This window comes from Pogona vitticeps, chromosome 1 (assembly GCF_051106095.1).
Source record: "Pogona vitticeps strain Pit_001003342236 chromosome 1, PviZW2.1, whole genome shotgun sequence".
Classification (NCBI taxonomy): domain Eukaryota; kingdom Metazoa; phylum Chordata; class Lepidosauria; order Squamata; family Agamidae; genus Pogona; species Pogona vitticeps.
This window is the reverse complement of record NC_135783.1, coordinates 286,892,046-286,909,064: the sequence shown is the minus strand read 5'-3', so window position 1 is coordinate 286,909,064 and position 17,019 is coordinate 286,892,046. Positions and strand designations below refer to the sequence as shown.

Below are 17,019 nucleotides of genomic sequence, written 5' to 3'. Positions count from 1 at the left end.
CAATTTGTGCTGTCATTGCTGCAGTGAGTTTTATTACATTTCTGATTCATGCCCCTTATTAGTTCACAGAACTAAATATAAATTCAGTGGTTCAGCAGTGATACTGGAAAAAATTAATACAGTAGAAATAATAGTTTTGATAGAGAACGCATAATTCACACTGTTCCTTATTTCCATATGTACTTTTCATGTATCTATTCTTTCTGCGTTCCCAAGTTCTATGCTAAAATCACAAGCAAATCAGCAGAAAATGAGAAAAGATATTGTTATCCATTGGTTTTGAGATATATACTAATTATGCTTCCATAATGGGCATAAAGTAACCCCTGGAAATTGATTTGTGGCAACAAACTGATTGGATCTGTTAGGGGCATGCTTGTAGTTTTTGAGTATTCTTTGTCAAACTGTGAGCTAGGAAGTTCCATTTTAGGTGAATGGAAAGAGTTTTTTAATGCCCATTAAGGTAAATAATCAGTAAATACTTCAGGACTGGGGAATGAACTGCAGTTTGGTGGTTCGGCCCAGTTCTGCATGGTGTCCACACAGGGGTCCTGTGGGCACCACACATTCCCCTCTCCTGCCACCTCTGTGCACTCGCCCATTCCCTGGCTGAATCATGCTTCCTTCCATGCCTTCTCCACTCAGATGAAGAGGCAGGGCAGGGAAGCCCACAGCAATGCCTTTGAGTGGGTGGCTGCTGGAGGAGGAACCAGAGGAGGGAAGTGTGCACTGCAATTGGTGAGTGGGCAGTTGTGCTGACAAGGCAGGGAGAGAAGCACACTTTGGCTAAGGAATGAGTGAGGGTGCACAGAAGGTGGTAGAGGGGAGTGTGAGCCCTGTGCCAAACTGGGCTGAACTGCAGTCCATGCCTTTTTCTATTTAAGACCAATGAACAACAGTATCTTCTCTCATTGTCTACAGGTTTTACATGTACAGAGGTCTGATGGATTTCCTCATGTAGTTCTCTTACCATATAGAGCTCCCTGGGGATCAGCTAGTAGTCACTATCCTGCTATGCTTTCACTAAGCAGAAGATTCAACTTCCTGTGTTGTAATGCAGCATTGTGACCAAGCATTGTCAAGCAGTGAAATCCCACATTATTCTGGAAGAACTTTCTGTTCATAGGAAGAACCCTGTATTCAGTGGACAACACTAAAAACCCATTTGAACTGGTAGTGACGACTTATGTTCCAAGATATTATCTTTTGTTTTTTTAAAGATAAGAGCAATGTATGGGTCATCACATATTGCTAGACTCTAGCTCCCATCATCCTTCATCATTAGATATGTGGACTCCATCAGATAGAAGCTGCTATTCGATAACTTTCGGAGAGCCACAAGTTGCCCACCTGACATATAAAGCTTTAAAGTAATTTTTGTCTGAGATACGGCTTGTTTACACCCAAACATACAGAGAACTATACAGTTTACATATGTGTTCTGACTATAACTATATAATATGAACAGGGTCATAGATAGTCCAGAGATTTATTATTTAACCTTTTCCACCCAGCTGAAGAACATCATCATCTGCCTATTGGTACACATTTACAAGCAGACGCCAGTGTGGTCCTGTTACTGTACAAGGACATTCCTCTGTTCAGGGAACCAGAGAGCCGAATGAGAGATCAACAGAGGGGTGACTGCTTTCTTGTGTTTTCTCTGCTGGAATCAAGGAAGCCCTGCTGCTTTTTGATGGCAAGACTAAGGAAAGAACTAGATTACATACTGTGAATAATTAGAAAGAGATGGGTCTCATTTAATTACTTGAAGGCATTAGTTAAACCATTGTGAAGCCTTTGCTGTGCCCTCTGGTTCTTCTGAATGCAAACTGATATTCTTCTTTTTTTTAAACTTACATATACCATAATTCCTGAGAGCCAACCATCTCCTTTTTCTTCCTACCATCCTCTCCCCAATTCTTCTGACTTTCTGCCTGGCCCAAACAATTTCCCACTCGGCAGCTTCAAACAGCCTGAGTTAATCCATTAAACAAATCTCGTAAATTAACTCCTTGACCTCCTTTCTCAGCAGAGAGCTTTGATTCCAGGAGACTGGCAGAGGAGGTCCCCTTCACAACCTTTTATAGTCAGCCCGGGCAAATATGTCTGCCAGTGGACAGAGAAGTGGGAGAGAGGGTGAGAAGGACCCCCATTTCCATTTCCAAATGATGGGAAGAAAAAAGGTGGAGGTTGGGGAGGAGGTGAGAGTGTTAGTAACCATGGCAACACATGGTGCATTCTGCATAAATGCAAAATCCCAGCTGTTTACAGCCATATGCAGGCTATATATAACCACTGCAGGAGGGATGTTTGTTTGAAGTTAACTTTTTTTAAAAAAACGAGGTAAATCCAAATCTTCATATATTCTGGTATCCTGCAATGAATGTGCTAATTGCCGTGACATTTTAAATTTAATCCCATTCAGAGAAAGGAAGAAAGCTTTTGCATGTCTATATGTGTTAAAACATATGCTTCATATCTTTGTGCTAACGATGTGAGTCCCAAAGGTTTGGTGACCCTCCAACCGGAATATCTGTATCCTAATGCGCAATGCTTAGCACACACCAAGAATACGTGAGTGCCTTTCCCGAAAGAAGTCTCTTCAGATCACAAAAGCTGCAGCAGACATAAACAGTGTTGCATAAATGATACTGAAACAAATAAGGAAAACTTACCTGGAAGGTAGTTGATTTATATAAAATAATTCTTTTCCTTTCTTATTATCTCTTCTCCTTTTTATTTGACAAACTTTAAAAGGACATTGTATTTGATTATTTCGTCATGAGCTCCTATGTCTCCAGCATCATGTGGAACTTTTTTTTTTTGAAGAAAGCAGCAGAACAGAAAAATGACTTCAAGGAATTAAGCAGGGAACCTTTTGTAAACTGGAAACAGCTGACCTTTTGTGTTCTGTCTTGGGGCGGAAACAGGCCTTCTGAATAGTCCAGCATTAGAAGAGAAACATCCTAAAGGGCCGATTGCGTGTGTCACAGCACAGTTTTGTTTTCTTTTGTTTTTTGTTTGGCCTCCCAAAGTTTTGTTTTCTTTTGAGATTGGTCTCCAGGACTTAAACACAGAACTCATTTGGAGTCCAATTCCTTAAATGTACAGGTCTACCCAAATCACATATTTCCATCCCCAACAACCTTGCAGGTTTTCTTACATGCTGTCTATAACATACATTTCTGTCTGTAGTGTGTTGCCAGTGGTTAAGACAGCTGGCTGGCTAGATCACTGATCTGATGCATGGGGTTTTGATTCCCCACTGTGTGCTGTAGGGCAAGGGCCATTCTATGTGGACTTGGACAAGTTGTGCAATCCCAAGGCATCCCTGTGAAAACGCTTCTTGATATTTTCACCATCTCAGGATGTTCTGAATAAAATTAACTACTATGCACAATTAATTCATTTCTGATCTTCTTCTGATTATATCTCTGATAGTTAACCTCAGAGGTGAGGTTTTGACACACTTCAGATGTCAAAATATATACCCGTGGCCTCCTGTCATACAAATGAAGCCAACAATAAGTTAGCTAGAACTCAGAGGAATAGAGTGTCTTTTATTATTCCCCTCCCTCTATTATATGATGTTATAGATCATTGCAGAACTTATAGTGATGTTCTTTTAAAATGTTTTTCCCCTGAGACAAGGAAAGATGTAGTTGTGATTAATTTAGAATATTAAAGAGTATGTCAAGATGTCAGTCTGGGTTGAAAAACATCTGTCTGAAACTTATTTGAGGGCTATGTTTTGTCAGCAGCCATGGTTTCAGCCATGGAAAATATAATGAACACCATCTTGGCAGTGTTCTTCCTCTTAAGGATCTCCACACTGTGGAACTCCTCCTGCCCTTGGTTTTGAATTTGGCCAATTACAGCGGCCAACAGGGTGGGAGCACTTTTCTTGGTGGACAGGACATCTTGGGATGTCTTGTCTGACCAATGGAGTGAATTTAAAACCATTGCTGACCACATGGAGCTCTGTCCCCATGAAAGGTGTCAATCATGGAGGGCATCTCATGCCTGCAGTGCCCTACCACTGCCATCTGGATCCATCCCCATGCTTCCAGAATGCTACAGTGGCATGAGGGATTGTGATATCTTTGCCTTCCTCTAGGGCTAGCACAGCTGCAACCAATCACACAATTCACGTCTCCTAGCATGTAACCACATATTCATCCCGTACTCTGATGACTCGGTGAAATGACTCGGGTACTCGGAATGATAGCTCCCCATATGCAGCCACCCAGATCAGGCACAATCTGTCCAATCTTGTTCCTTATTTTCCTTCCAGCCCTGTTTACTCTTATAGGATCAGCAGCTCCACTGCCTCCTCTCAACCCAACCCAACCACACAACGATTTCAGGAAATAGGATTTGAAGCTGGATTTAAGTTACACTTACCAGCACACAACAGATCACAACCCTTCCTTTTTGATTGTTTGAGCTCCAGCCTCAGAGGCACCACCAGATTCGCTGACAATCTAAGATTCAGGACAAAGAAGATACACATTTTTCATAAAATAGAATATTTTAACTCATATGTGCAATGCAGCTAGAGAAAGAAATAGGCAGTTAGAAGAATGGGTTTTGTTATTAATTTGGTTTTAGGACAACAACAACAACAAAAATCAGGTTGTGTGTGAATTTGAGCCCAGGTCTTCCCACACCCGCCAACCTAGCGGTTCGAAAGCATGTAAAAATGCAAGTAGATAAATAGGGACCACCTAGGTGGGAAGGTAACAGCGTTCCGTGTCTAAGTCGCACTGGCCATGTGACCACAGAAGATTGTCTTCGGACAAAATGCTGGCTCTATGGCTTGGAAACGGGTATGAGCACCGCCCCCTAGAGTCGAACACGACTGGACAAAAATTGTCAAGGGGAACCTTTACCTTTACCTTCCCACTCCTAGTCCAATGGTGTAGCCATTACACAATGCTTATTGTCATAAATACTGTATAAGGACACATTAACTGCTTGTCATGTTTTTCAGAAAACAAAGCTTGGAAACATAAAAAAAAAAAAACCCTAAAGCTCCCAGTATTCCACAACTAATCTTGTCAATGACCAGACTGAGGGATTTGGGGAGTTTTAGTCTGAAAATGGGGCATTTCCAAGTGCTGGAAATGATCGTTATTTAAAAAGAAACACAATACATCTCATGGCATAAGGGAGAATATGCTGACCTGTTGACCAGTAGGTACACTTACTCAGTTGTTTACTTACTATACAGTGCATAAATGTTGGTGTTGTTATGCTTTCTTTCTTTTATTTTTTACATCTGAATCACTCATTTGGACCCAATCATTTCCAAAGCAGAGAATATGTTCAAATAGAAGCCTCTCCTCTGATAATCTTCAAATGGAGGCTTGGACAAATATGAAGTAGTCAGTCACCATCTTCTGCTTCTAGACTTCTGAAGATGTCTGTCTGATGACTATTAAAAAGATTATCTGTGACTAGAAAGACCTTTAGTTTCGTCCAGCAATTCTTATGTTTTTAAGAGCTAGATCCTGGGAAATACATTACCTGATCAAATTTTATGCATGAATATCAAAAGAGACAATCTGTTTCCTGTCATCTGTCTGCTAGATGCATCTTGCTGCAAAAACATTGTTTTAAGTTATATTCTTATGTAGCCTTATTCTGAACAGGTATTTTTATTTGATCACAATGATTTGCCACTTCCCACCAATCATAGCCTTAACTTGGTTCAAGGCGAAGTTTTGATGTTACTCAAAGAGGTGGCTAGGACATCCTTACAGGTAACAAGTGATTACAGGGACATAAGCTCAGTACTCTGCATGGCTATGGCTCATTAACTACTGTCTGGGTAGAGAAAGACAATGCACAGTGATGTGACATATTACTGTGCCAAGTTAAATACACGTCCAATGAAAACTTTCTATCCTGGCATTTTCATCACAATTGAAAAGTCAAAGCTGGTGGCAACTGACTAAAAGAGATACCTTGGGGTCATGGCAGAATGTGTGATAAAGATGTAGAATGTGTGATACAGTAACGTGTGGTTACTGTTAAAGTAAAAGTATGTATTTCATGTTGAGCGCAAGTGTAGAAGGAATCAGAATGAAACTGCCAATATTGTGTACTCTTATAGAAATCTGCAGGTACAGGTCTATGTCATTGCATCGGAACATGGACATTGTAGAGCTGGCAGTAATGAAGGCAGAAACAACAAAAACGTTGAACTGGCCAGATTGCATTCATATGAGGAATGATTGCAACTGCTTAGTTCAGGCAGCGGGACAGGGCAGATAAATACTGAAACCATAGAATGGAAACAATCATTTTTGTTTGTTTGTTTATTTATTTATTTATTTGATTTCTGTCCCACCTATCTAGAACGAAGTTCTACTCTGGGTGGTTTACAAATTTAAAACCAATAAAACCAATAAACATATATTATATTATAGATCCAATTATATGTGGTAGGGAGAAAGTGCAAAGGAGAAGAACTGACATGGTACCAGAACCTAGGTAGGTAATGTGCTGAATCTAATTGTTGAGGGATTCAAAACAGATAATGGAAGTATTTCTTTAATCTACCACATTTTCAAACTGCAGAGTTTGCTACTACATGATAAATGGATGGCATTAACACAGAGAGTTTTAAAAGGTAATTTGTCAAATTCATATTAGAAAAATCTATCAACAATAACGTAAGCTGAATAGCTGTGTAACATTACCAAATAATTAGGTATCCTCTTACGGTAGCTGCTAGAGGCATGAGGGGGAGGGATGTTGCCCTCATATTCTACTTGTGGACTTCCCAAAGGCATCTGGTTGGCCACTGGACTAAATAAAACTGTGGTCATATTATCCAGAATAACCTTTTTAATGTTCTCCCCCACCACACACACACACACACACACACATTCGCAAGGCCTAACATAGATGATAGGTTAGATAGTGGCCATTTGAATAAGAAAGCGGCTAGCAATCTTAATCCCCACCCGGGAGCAGGGCAGGTGGTTCAACCCGGTCTGCCTTGCTATGAGTACAATTCCAAAGGCCTCTGTTCAAGAACACCATGCAGGTTTAGGCATGAATGTATCCCTTGTGGAGGCAAACACCCAAACAATTTTTTAAAGCGGGTACATAGCACCAAGACAAGGGAGCTGGAAGTGGTGAAAAGCCTAATGGGAACGGTGGTGCCCCTAATAAGGGGACACACACCAATTAAAATTGATGTTTTAGAGGTTTGGCTGATAACTTACCCACAGGAAAGAGTTGCAGAGTATTTATACCATGGTTTTCAATATGGCTTTAGAATCCTGGCTTTATGTTTGTAATATATTGTGAGCCGCCCTGAGTAGACTCCTGTCTAGAAGGGTGGGATAAAAATCCAATAATAAATAAATAAAAACTGGTAGGTTATTCTGCATGTCTCCTCACTGTGGCAAACCCAGACCTACTGGGATCTGCCACACGTTAACTAAGCTGCCACCAACCATTCCCTATAAGAAGTCACACAGACCAGGGATGGATTTTGAAACAAATAAAAGAATAAGGTTTATTTAAATCACACACAGGGAAAATAAAATGATCAGGTGAATAAGATAAAGTAACGTGGCTTATTCTCATTCATACTTGCATACAGTTTGGTTCACACAGAACCCTTAACTTGAAGCACAGACCCTGAACCTATCAGTTCTGGCTAACCAACAGACACCTGAACCTATCAGGTTGGTACTCTGACACACAGTAGTACCCTGTCTGACACACAGACTCCCACACCAGCTTCTTCTTCCCAGCTGCTGCTTCTTCACATCCCAGCGTCTCCCACTTCACCACACAGGCTTCACATATATATACAGTACAGCCCCTCCTCCTGATGTCCCGCCTTCCACTCCCCATAGGATGGAACTTTCCCTCCAAACCCATGACAGACAGGTAACATCAGTGCTGTATGTAACACCTCCCCTCTTTATAAGTTGTTTTGTAGGGGGAAAGCTAAGGTGCTTTTTCCCAAAAAACAACCTGGATAAAATACACAACAACAGTTATACATACCATATCATACTTACTTATACTTACATTCTAAGTTAACCATAGCAATTAGGCATTTAAACATTTACCATATACATTACATCAATTTACCTTTATTCATACAAACCAAATTCAAAAAACAGGTACATTTAACTTTTTGTCACCAACATATATACATAGTCCATGTTTCTTTCGCCGTCTTCATTCTTCAGGTCTTCTTGACAAGGCGTCAGCAACACAGTTCACTGACCCTCTGACCACCTTCACTTCAAAGTCATAGTCCTGTAGGTTTAAAGCCCACCTCATAAGTTTACTATTGTGGGTTTTCATTGTCTTTAACCATTGCAGTGGTGAATGGTCAGTGCACAGAACAAAATGTCTTCCCCAGATGTAAGGCTTGGCCTTCTGGATCGCGTAGACTATGGCCAAACACTCCTTCTCCACGGTTGCCAAATGTCTCTCACCTTTTTGAAGTTTCCTACTCAGGTAGGACACTGGATGCTGGTCACCATTCTCATCCTCCTGGCACAGAACTGCTCCTACCCCGCTGTTAGACGCATCGGTGTAGATGATGAACTCCCTGTCGAAGTCTGGAGCACGCAGGACTGGGTAGTTGATGAGCGCCTGCTTCAACCTCTGGAACGCCTCCTCACAGTCGCTGGTCCACGGGATGCGGTCATCAGCCGTCTTCCTCGTCAGATCGGTCAGCGGAGCCGCAATCTCGCTAAACCTCGGGATGAACTTTCTGTAGTAGCCCACCAACCCAAGAAATGATTTGACTTTTTTCTTGGTGTTGGGTCTGGGCCAATCACGAACAGCTTCTATTTTGGCCTCCAGGGGTTTTATCACTCCTCCCCCTACCATGTAACCTAAGTATTTTCTTTCTGGGATACCCAGCTGCAGTTTGCTCTCTCTGCAGGGCCTGGGCCAAAGCACTCCCTCCCCTGGGTTTAAGTGCCTCTCCCTGGCGTTCTGGTCATCCCAAGCTTTCTTTCTGACCTTTTGAGCTTGCAGGGTCTCTGCTGCTAGCTCTAGGTTTCTCTTTAGGTCATTCATCAAGGTGTCTATGTACGTCACAACGTCTTGTGGGTCATCCTGGGTGATCTGCTCCCAATTTTGTTTGATCAAATCAAGGGGCCCTTTCACCCTTCTCCCAAATAAAAATTCAAATGGACTGAACCCGGTACTGGCTTGTGGCACTGATCGATAAGCAAACAAAAGGGATTGCAGCTTCTGGTCCCAATTGTTTGGATTCTCTGCCAAGTAAGCCCTAATCATGCGCATTAGAGTCCCATTGAACTTCTCAGTTAACCCATTACTTTCAGGATGATAGGTAGTGGTTTCCTTGTGCTTAATTCCACAGATTTGCCATAACCGTTTCATGAGCTTCGATGTGAACGATGCGCCCAAATCTGTGATTATTTCTGAGGCAAATCCCATCCTGGACATATACCCCACCAAGGCATCTGCCACTGTGTTAGTTTCAATGTTAGTCAAGGGTATGGCTTCAGGGTACCTCGTGGCATGGTCCACAATGGTGAGAATGAACCTGTTCCCCCTCTTTGTGGCCTTGGGCAACGGTCCCACAATATCCACCCCTATGCATTTGAACGGAGTGTCAATCACAGGCAAAGGGCACAACTTTGCTTTGGTCCTATCGCGGCTATTCCCCTGCCTTTGACACACATCACATTGTTTACAGAACTCCCTGATCTGCTTCCCTATGTCAGGCCAGTAAAAATTCTGTGTGATTCTCTGCTGTGTTTTGTTCACCCCTAAGTGTGCAGCAAACATGTCAGAGTGCCCCCTTTGTAAGATCATGGGGCGATACTTTTCAGGTACCACTAGCTGACTTCTGATCCCATCTCCCCCTTTTGAGATATTCCTCAGGGTTTCTCTATATAAAATCCCCTTTTTCTCCAGAAATCTCACTGGGGTTTCAGGTGTTAGCTGGGCGTCAGTCACCTGTTCAAAACACTTTTGGAGAGTAGCGTCTGCCTTTTGCTCTTGTCCAAATCTGCTGTCTGTGGTTAAGGTTTCCACCACAGCTTCTGAACTCCCCTCTGCTTCCGTCTCTGGCTCATCATTACCCCCCTGAACTGTCCCCGTGGTGGCTTGTGAACGTGTAATCACTAGCACCCTTTTCACATGCTCAGCCAGGTCATTTCCCACGAGCACGGCTGCTGGCAGAGTCGATGAAATTGCTAGCCGCCAAACTCCCCTCCAGCCTTGAAAGTTGACAGGTACCTCCGCGACTGGCAGTGAGATTATCTGCCCCTCAATCCCTGCCACCTTCATGCTCTCATTTGGGATTATAAACTCCCTAGGAATAATATCTGGATGGCACAGGGTTACCTGGGAACAAGTGTCCCGCAGCCCCCTATACTGACGGTCAAGTATTCCTACGTCCACCCCTGCTGTCTCAAACAACTGAGAATCTGTTCTCACGAGCAAGCATCGCTTGACCTGCACAAGAGGACCACCTTCCTCAGCCTGATCAGCAGATGCAGCCGTTCCAGACTGAGCAGCCATGGCAACAGGCTCCCTCAGTGACAATGAGCCTTGCTCTTTCTGGACACAGAACACAGCTTTTGGCTTGGTTCCACTTGACTCCTGAGGCACAATTCCTTTTAGCTGCTTTAATTTCTCACACTCTGAGATTAGATGGCCCTTTCCCTGACAGAAATAACATTTTCTGGTGTATTTTGATTCTCTCTCATCTTGTTTTGGTTTTCCCTCCAAAATCTGAGGTCTTGGTTTCATGTCTGAGGGCTTCCCTTCACCATGGGCCCCTCCCCCTTGCTGGCTTTTCCCTGGTCCCTGAGAGTACTTGCTGTAGGTTTCTTTGGGTTTACCTACAGATTTCCCCTCACCCAAGGGCTTTCTTATTTGCGAAATAAAATCTGCGATCTCGGCAGCTTCCACCACAGATTTTGGTTTCCTTTCCCTCACCTGGAATTTCAATTCCCCATGCAGGACTGAATAGAACTGTTCCAGCGCTATCAAATCTTTAAGCTGTTGAAAGGTCTCTGTCCCCTCCTGCGATAGCCATTTCTCAAGCAGCCTCACCAATTGGGCCCCCACTTGGGTAAAAGTCTGCTCTGGTTTTTTGGTGAGGGATCTGAATCTTTGTCTCAGCTGTTCCGCATTTATCCCATGTCTTGCAAACACCAGTTTTTTAAACTCTGCAAAATCTTTCATCAGTTCCTCAGGCATCTCGGCATAGACCTCAGCCAGGCTACCACTGATTAAAGATCGCATGATGGTCATCTTCTCAGTTTCCCTCACTGAGAAGTCCACAAACGCTCTTTCCACTAAGGAAAAGAACACCTCAGGACAATCTCCCTTGTGGTACACAGGGAATTTCTTCAGGTCAGCTTTAGACAATTGGCCTCCCTCAGAATCCCTATTGTTATTATTGTTCTGGTTCATCAGTTCCAATTTTCTTAATTCAAACGCCATTTTCTCTCTCTCCAATGCCAATTCAAATTGTCTCTGTTTCTCCCTTTCCTCCCTTCTTTCTCTCTCTAATCTTTCCTCCATTTCCCTCACCCTCAGTTCATGCTGTTGGGCTAGGAGCAATTTTCTGAGTTCTGGGTTCTGCTCTCCTGTGCTGTCACCCTGCACTGAGCCAAATTCATCCTCAGAACCTTGGTCAACCTGGGGGTCTTTCACTTCACCCATTTCTGCCATCTGGCTTCGAGTCAAGGGCATAATCCCCCCTCAGAACAGGCTGCTTTAAAAAGTCAAGCCTCAAAATAAAACGACCACTTTTTTTTTTCTCTTTTGCCTCAGAAGCAGCTTTCCCTATAGAATGCTGCTGTCCTTCAGCACTTAACTTGCAACTGTAGCAAGTTGGAGTCTACCCCCCTCTGCTGGGCCTCTCAGCAGGCAAGCTAGCTCACTTCTACTTTACAATTTTGCCTCAGCTTTTTTCCCGCCAAAACCAGGCTGCCTCAGAGCACTCTAATCTAGTCTCCCCAGTTGGCACGTTCTTCCACTAGCGCACCTCCCCGTGAGGTACACCTAGAAGATTACCTACGCGCCTCAGATTGTCCCTGACTAGACCCCCCTTGCTCTGGGCACACTTGCCAAGGCTTTGCTGGACCGCTGGACAACTGGACCAGTCGTATCCCACACGCTGGACACCAATCAATGTGGCAAACCCAGACCTACTGGGATCTGCCACACGTTAACTAAGCTGCCACCAACCATTCCCTATAAGAAGTCACACAGACCAGGGATGGATTTTGAAACAAATAAAAGAATAAGGTTTATTTAAATCACACACAGGGAAAATAAAATGATCAGGTGAATAAGATAAAGTAACGTGGCTTATTCTCATTCATACTTGCATACAGTTTGGTTCACACAGAACCCTTAACTTGAAGCACAGACCCTGAACCTATCAGTTCTGGCTAACCAACAGACACCTGAACCTATCAGGTTGGTACTCTGACACACAGTAGTACCCTGTCTGACACACAGACTCCCACACCAGCTTCTTCTTCCCAGCTGCTGCTTCTTCACATCCCAGCGTCTCCCACTTCACCACACAGGCTTCACATATATATACAGTACAGCCCCTCCTCCTGATGTCCCGCCTTCCACTCCCCATAGGATGGAACTTTCCCTCCAAACCCATGACAGACAGGTAACATCAGTGCTGTATGTAACACTCACCACTCACACGGGGTTTCTCTGGAATGTTCAATCTATTAGTCCATATATCTGGTTGGATAGCTTACTGAAAACACCTGGGTCATGACTTTGATTCCTCACTGTGCTTCCTGGAGGAAAGGCCAGTGTGAATAGCCTTTGGCAAGTTGCTCCGTCCTAGACCATCCCCAGGAGAAAGGAATGGTAAGCTACCTCTGAGTACTCTGCAGCTAGAAAACATTGGAAAGGATCACCATAGGTCATAACCAACTTGACAGCAAACTATTGTTATTTATCTAGCAGATGCCTATTCAACCAAAGCCCTAGTCCATTATTTGACAGGCAAAATATGGAGGCCATACACTTTGAGAGGAGTATGGTAACTGTGTCTTCCTCTGTCATCCTGTTAAACATGGCAACATGATTATCTGAAAAAGGGGAACCTGCTGTACCCACGTCACCTCTCTATGTGAGCCAGAACCTCGGTTTTGGGCTTCCTTCTCTTCAGATAAATGATGATGGAGGTAGCAGTGCTATCACACTTCCCCCTGTACATGTGGGCTCTACATATCTCCTGAATGAGTAAATATAACTTAAGTCTCCTGTGCACACTTATTGGTGGAATGTAAGTACTGTACAAAACAAATGCATGTCATTGTCACAGGGCAGTAATATTTATTTATTCATTTACTTACTTTATATTCTGCTTTCTTCCCAGTGAAGTATTATCCAAAAGACTGCATCCCAAAGAATATGAAATTATTTTAATGGCTGTGGGAATTTCAGCCCTTTAAATATAACATATAGATAGATGGGGCTATCACAACTGGAATTAATTTGGATTGGGGATTTATACACAGTTTAATCAAATACAGGAAGTTATAAACTTGGAATCTGTCCATGGATGGGAAAGAAAGGTTCTGTTGCTTTTCCCACACCTACCCTTTACTATTGGACTCCAGCAATTTTCTATTCTTGTTCCAAGGCATTTTCATTGGAAGTGAAGCGCTGCCTGAATAATGCTAGCCTCTTGACAGTTCTGCCTTTGCATAAGACTTCAAATATATTGAATCCATCTCTCTCTCTCTCTCTCTCTCACCTAGGATGCAAGTTGTATTAATGTTGCAGGGACCAAGGTGGCATAACTTAATGTTAATGTGTTGTAAGCAGCAGGCCTTCGGCTTGTCTAGCAGTGTCTCTGAAAGGTTGTATGTGCTCACCTGCTCAGCTACATTTTGATATGCTACTGCAGTTTACACTTCCCTATAAATATTTATAGTTATTCACGCTTCAGCAGTTTGGGAAGAATTTCCCCATAACCATCATCTTTGACTTAACAGTGCAACCTGGAGGGAATTACTCTGCTACAATACTAAAAAGGTTTAATTTCTATGCACACACAGTATGTAGTGGATTGATCCCTGGTGAAACAGGAGCAGTGAGTCTGCCATTACCCCAGGATATGGGTGCAACAAGCCTCAGAACCAAATAGCCTTTTGATCTTGGAAGAAATGGGGTAGGGCTGCCTTTTTCTTGTTACAACAAAATGTCTTTGCAGAACATCCACCCTAGCCCAGAATTCTCATGAAGTTTCTTGGAATATTTGTGTTTGTTTTCCTGGAAGAAATGCCTTGTCCAGGGTTATTATAATTCCTGTGCAGAATTTCACTTCCCCTACACATGATTCAACAAAAAGGTCATTAAGCTGTGCAGAATGTGGCAGTTTCCAATGTAGAATGGTGGACTAAAAACAGAATAAAAATACAGGGGAAGATGCTGAAAAATCTCACTGATGATTGAGGAAGTTTTAGTGGGTTGCTCTGGCAAGACGAAACCTGAAAAATCTCAGAGATTGTGAAATTTTGGATGTACTTGTCACATCCCTGTTTTGTTGTGTGTAGGCATCCTTGAGTCTCAAGAGACTATGGTAACATTCTCTGTATGGAGAACTTGGAATAGCGTCTAGTGTGGCTGAGAAGTGATTCTCAATTTGAGAGTGACAATCCCTTCCGCAGTCTATCCCCTCTCCAGCTCCCTGATTTTGCTGCTTTCAGGACTGTTTCTGCTTTGTTGCGTATGCATTAGAGTATCAGAATTTTCTACCTGAGAGAGTGTCCCAGGATTTAGAAATTAATTTCCAGGAGGTTCAAAAAGATTGAGGGAGTGGTTGGAGTCTTGAAAACCCCAAGGAGACATGAATATGGACCTTTGTTTTCTGATCTAAATTGAGAGTTTGGGATCAGTTGCAGATGAGAAGAAAAAAGAAAGATATTAAATGGTTTTTGGAATGTAAGAAGAACTATACAAGAAAAGATTTTATAATTTGCTGTTTAGATTTAGATTAGATTAGGCATCCTTCAGTCTCGACAGCCTATGGTAACATGCTCTGTATGGAGGACTTGGAACAGCGTCTAGTGTGGCTGAGAAGGCCAATTCGAGAGTGACAATCCCTTCCACACTGAAGACAAATACAATCAGTCTCCTGTCCAGCTCCCTGATTTTGCTGTTTTCGTGACTGTCTCTTTGACTCAGCCTGCTGGACAAGGGTCTCTTTGAATTGTGAGAGGTTGTGAAACACCGCCTGCCTCCAGGCTGAATGCTCAGATATCAGGGTTTCCCATCTGTTGAAGTCCATTCTTAAGGCCTTCAGATCCCGCTTGCAGATGTCCCTGTTTCGCAGCTGTGGTCTCCCTCTGGGCTGATTTCCCTGCACTATTTCTCCATACAGGAGATCTTTTGGAATCCGACCATCAGTCATTCTCACAACATGCCCAGGCCAACACAGATGTTGCTGTTTCAGTAATGTATACATGCTAAAAACTCCAGCTCGTTCTAGAACTACTCTATTTTGAACTTTGTCCTGCCAGGTGATACCAAAATGTGTTGAAGGCAACGCATATGGAAGGTGTTCAGCTTCCTCTCCTGCCATGCACAAAGGGTCCAGGACTCACTGCAGTACAGGAGTGTGCTCAGGACACAGGCTCTATAGACGTGGATCTTGGTATATGCCGTCAGCTTCTTATTGACCCATACTCTCTTTGTGAGTCTAGAGAACATGGTAGCTGCTTTGCCAGTGCATTTATCCAGCTCAACATCTAGGGAGAGAGTGTAGAGTCAAGGTACACAATGTCATGAATTTGCTGTAGAGAAGTGAATACTCACAAACAGAAGAGAAACATCTCCTAGGTTTTTTTTTCCCAGTCCTGATTACATGTGCTGGGTCTGATCCTTAAATCCACACATACTGTAGTTCATGAGCGAATCAGGGATGTGAGGAAATCTCAGTCTCCCTGACATTTCTCTTGAGCTATCTATATCAACATGGCAAGAAGACAGATTCAGTCACCCTTCCTCAAGAGAACGTATCTCTGATATGAGACTAAGGTGCCACTTTGTAAATTTCTTTGTGGTTCTCTCAATTTGCACAAAATATAACTAGTGCTAATCTCTCTGTGCATAGAATGCCTGTTTTTCCCTCCCTTTGTGAAACTAAGCACAACAGAACAGTCTGGATTGATCACAAAGACACAAAAAATCCATCCTTTTACTACTTCATGCAACAAGGTGACAGTTTCCTATACAGACAAATACAGAAATGTTTGCTAAACACTCATGAAAATTCACACCTTTCCACAGATGTGAGGGCAAAAAGCCTGAGGTTTCTTAGCAAACATGTGTTGAGGAGAAAAATTGTGGTGGGTTCATTCTACACACAAGGAAGAATCGAGTCAGGATTTATATTCCTAGATCAGATGCAGTATAAAAGGAGCAGCCTGGTTGGTAATCCAAAGAAATCCAGTCACCCAGAGTACCTGAACCAACACATCCAGTCTGAATTTATAATCTCATGTTTCTACTCTGAATCTACTGCAGTTTGCAAACTATTTTAAATGGCAGCTCTATGAATAGTACATTGCAATAGCATAAATTCTTATTTTGATTCCAAATTGAACTGAATCAAAATTAGTTCAGCTGACTGAGCACATTCCAAATTGAGCCAGGGGTGCTTGCCAATTGCAAGTGGACAATGAAGCTCATAAATATACTAATTGCATATAGATACAGTTAATGCACCATTTGTGTAAAAGAAAATATATGGCACAATGGAAAATATATATTTTTTATTATGCTACAAAACAGTCTTTTCTCTTAAAGCTTGCAGGAAATATATTATTAGCAGTAAAATCCAATGACCCTTGCCTGGAGCTCTTGAAGACAAATGGTGGTGGCAGACTTCCTCAAAATGGGTGAAATAAAATCCTGTTTATATTTTGAGACTAACCATTTCAGACATTTAAAAAGCAAAATAAAAATAACTGGTACGATCTGCATCCATATTCTAATACT

The 17,019-nt window shown here is 42.6% G+C and overlaps 1 protein-coding gene across 2 annotated transcripts in view; it reads left to right on the top strand.

The window, feature by feature from the left end:
• LRRC4C (leucine rich repeat containing 4C) overlaps positions 1–17,019 on the top strand; it is a 949,507-nt gene that overhangs the window by 67,665 nt on the left and 864,823 nt on the right. The window contains exon 1 of one of the 2 annotated variants that reach the window (XM_078389277.1): positions 14,160–14,188. The exons of the other annotated variant lie outside the window; for it this stretch is intronic. The gene's annotated coding sequence lies outside the window, so the exon portion shown is untranslated. Of the gene's footprint in view, positions 1–14,159; positions 14,189–17,019 lie in introns of those variants that run through there. 2 annotated transcript variants of the gene reach the window in all.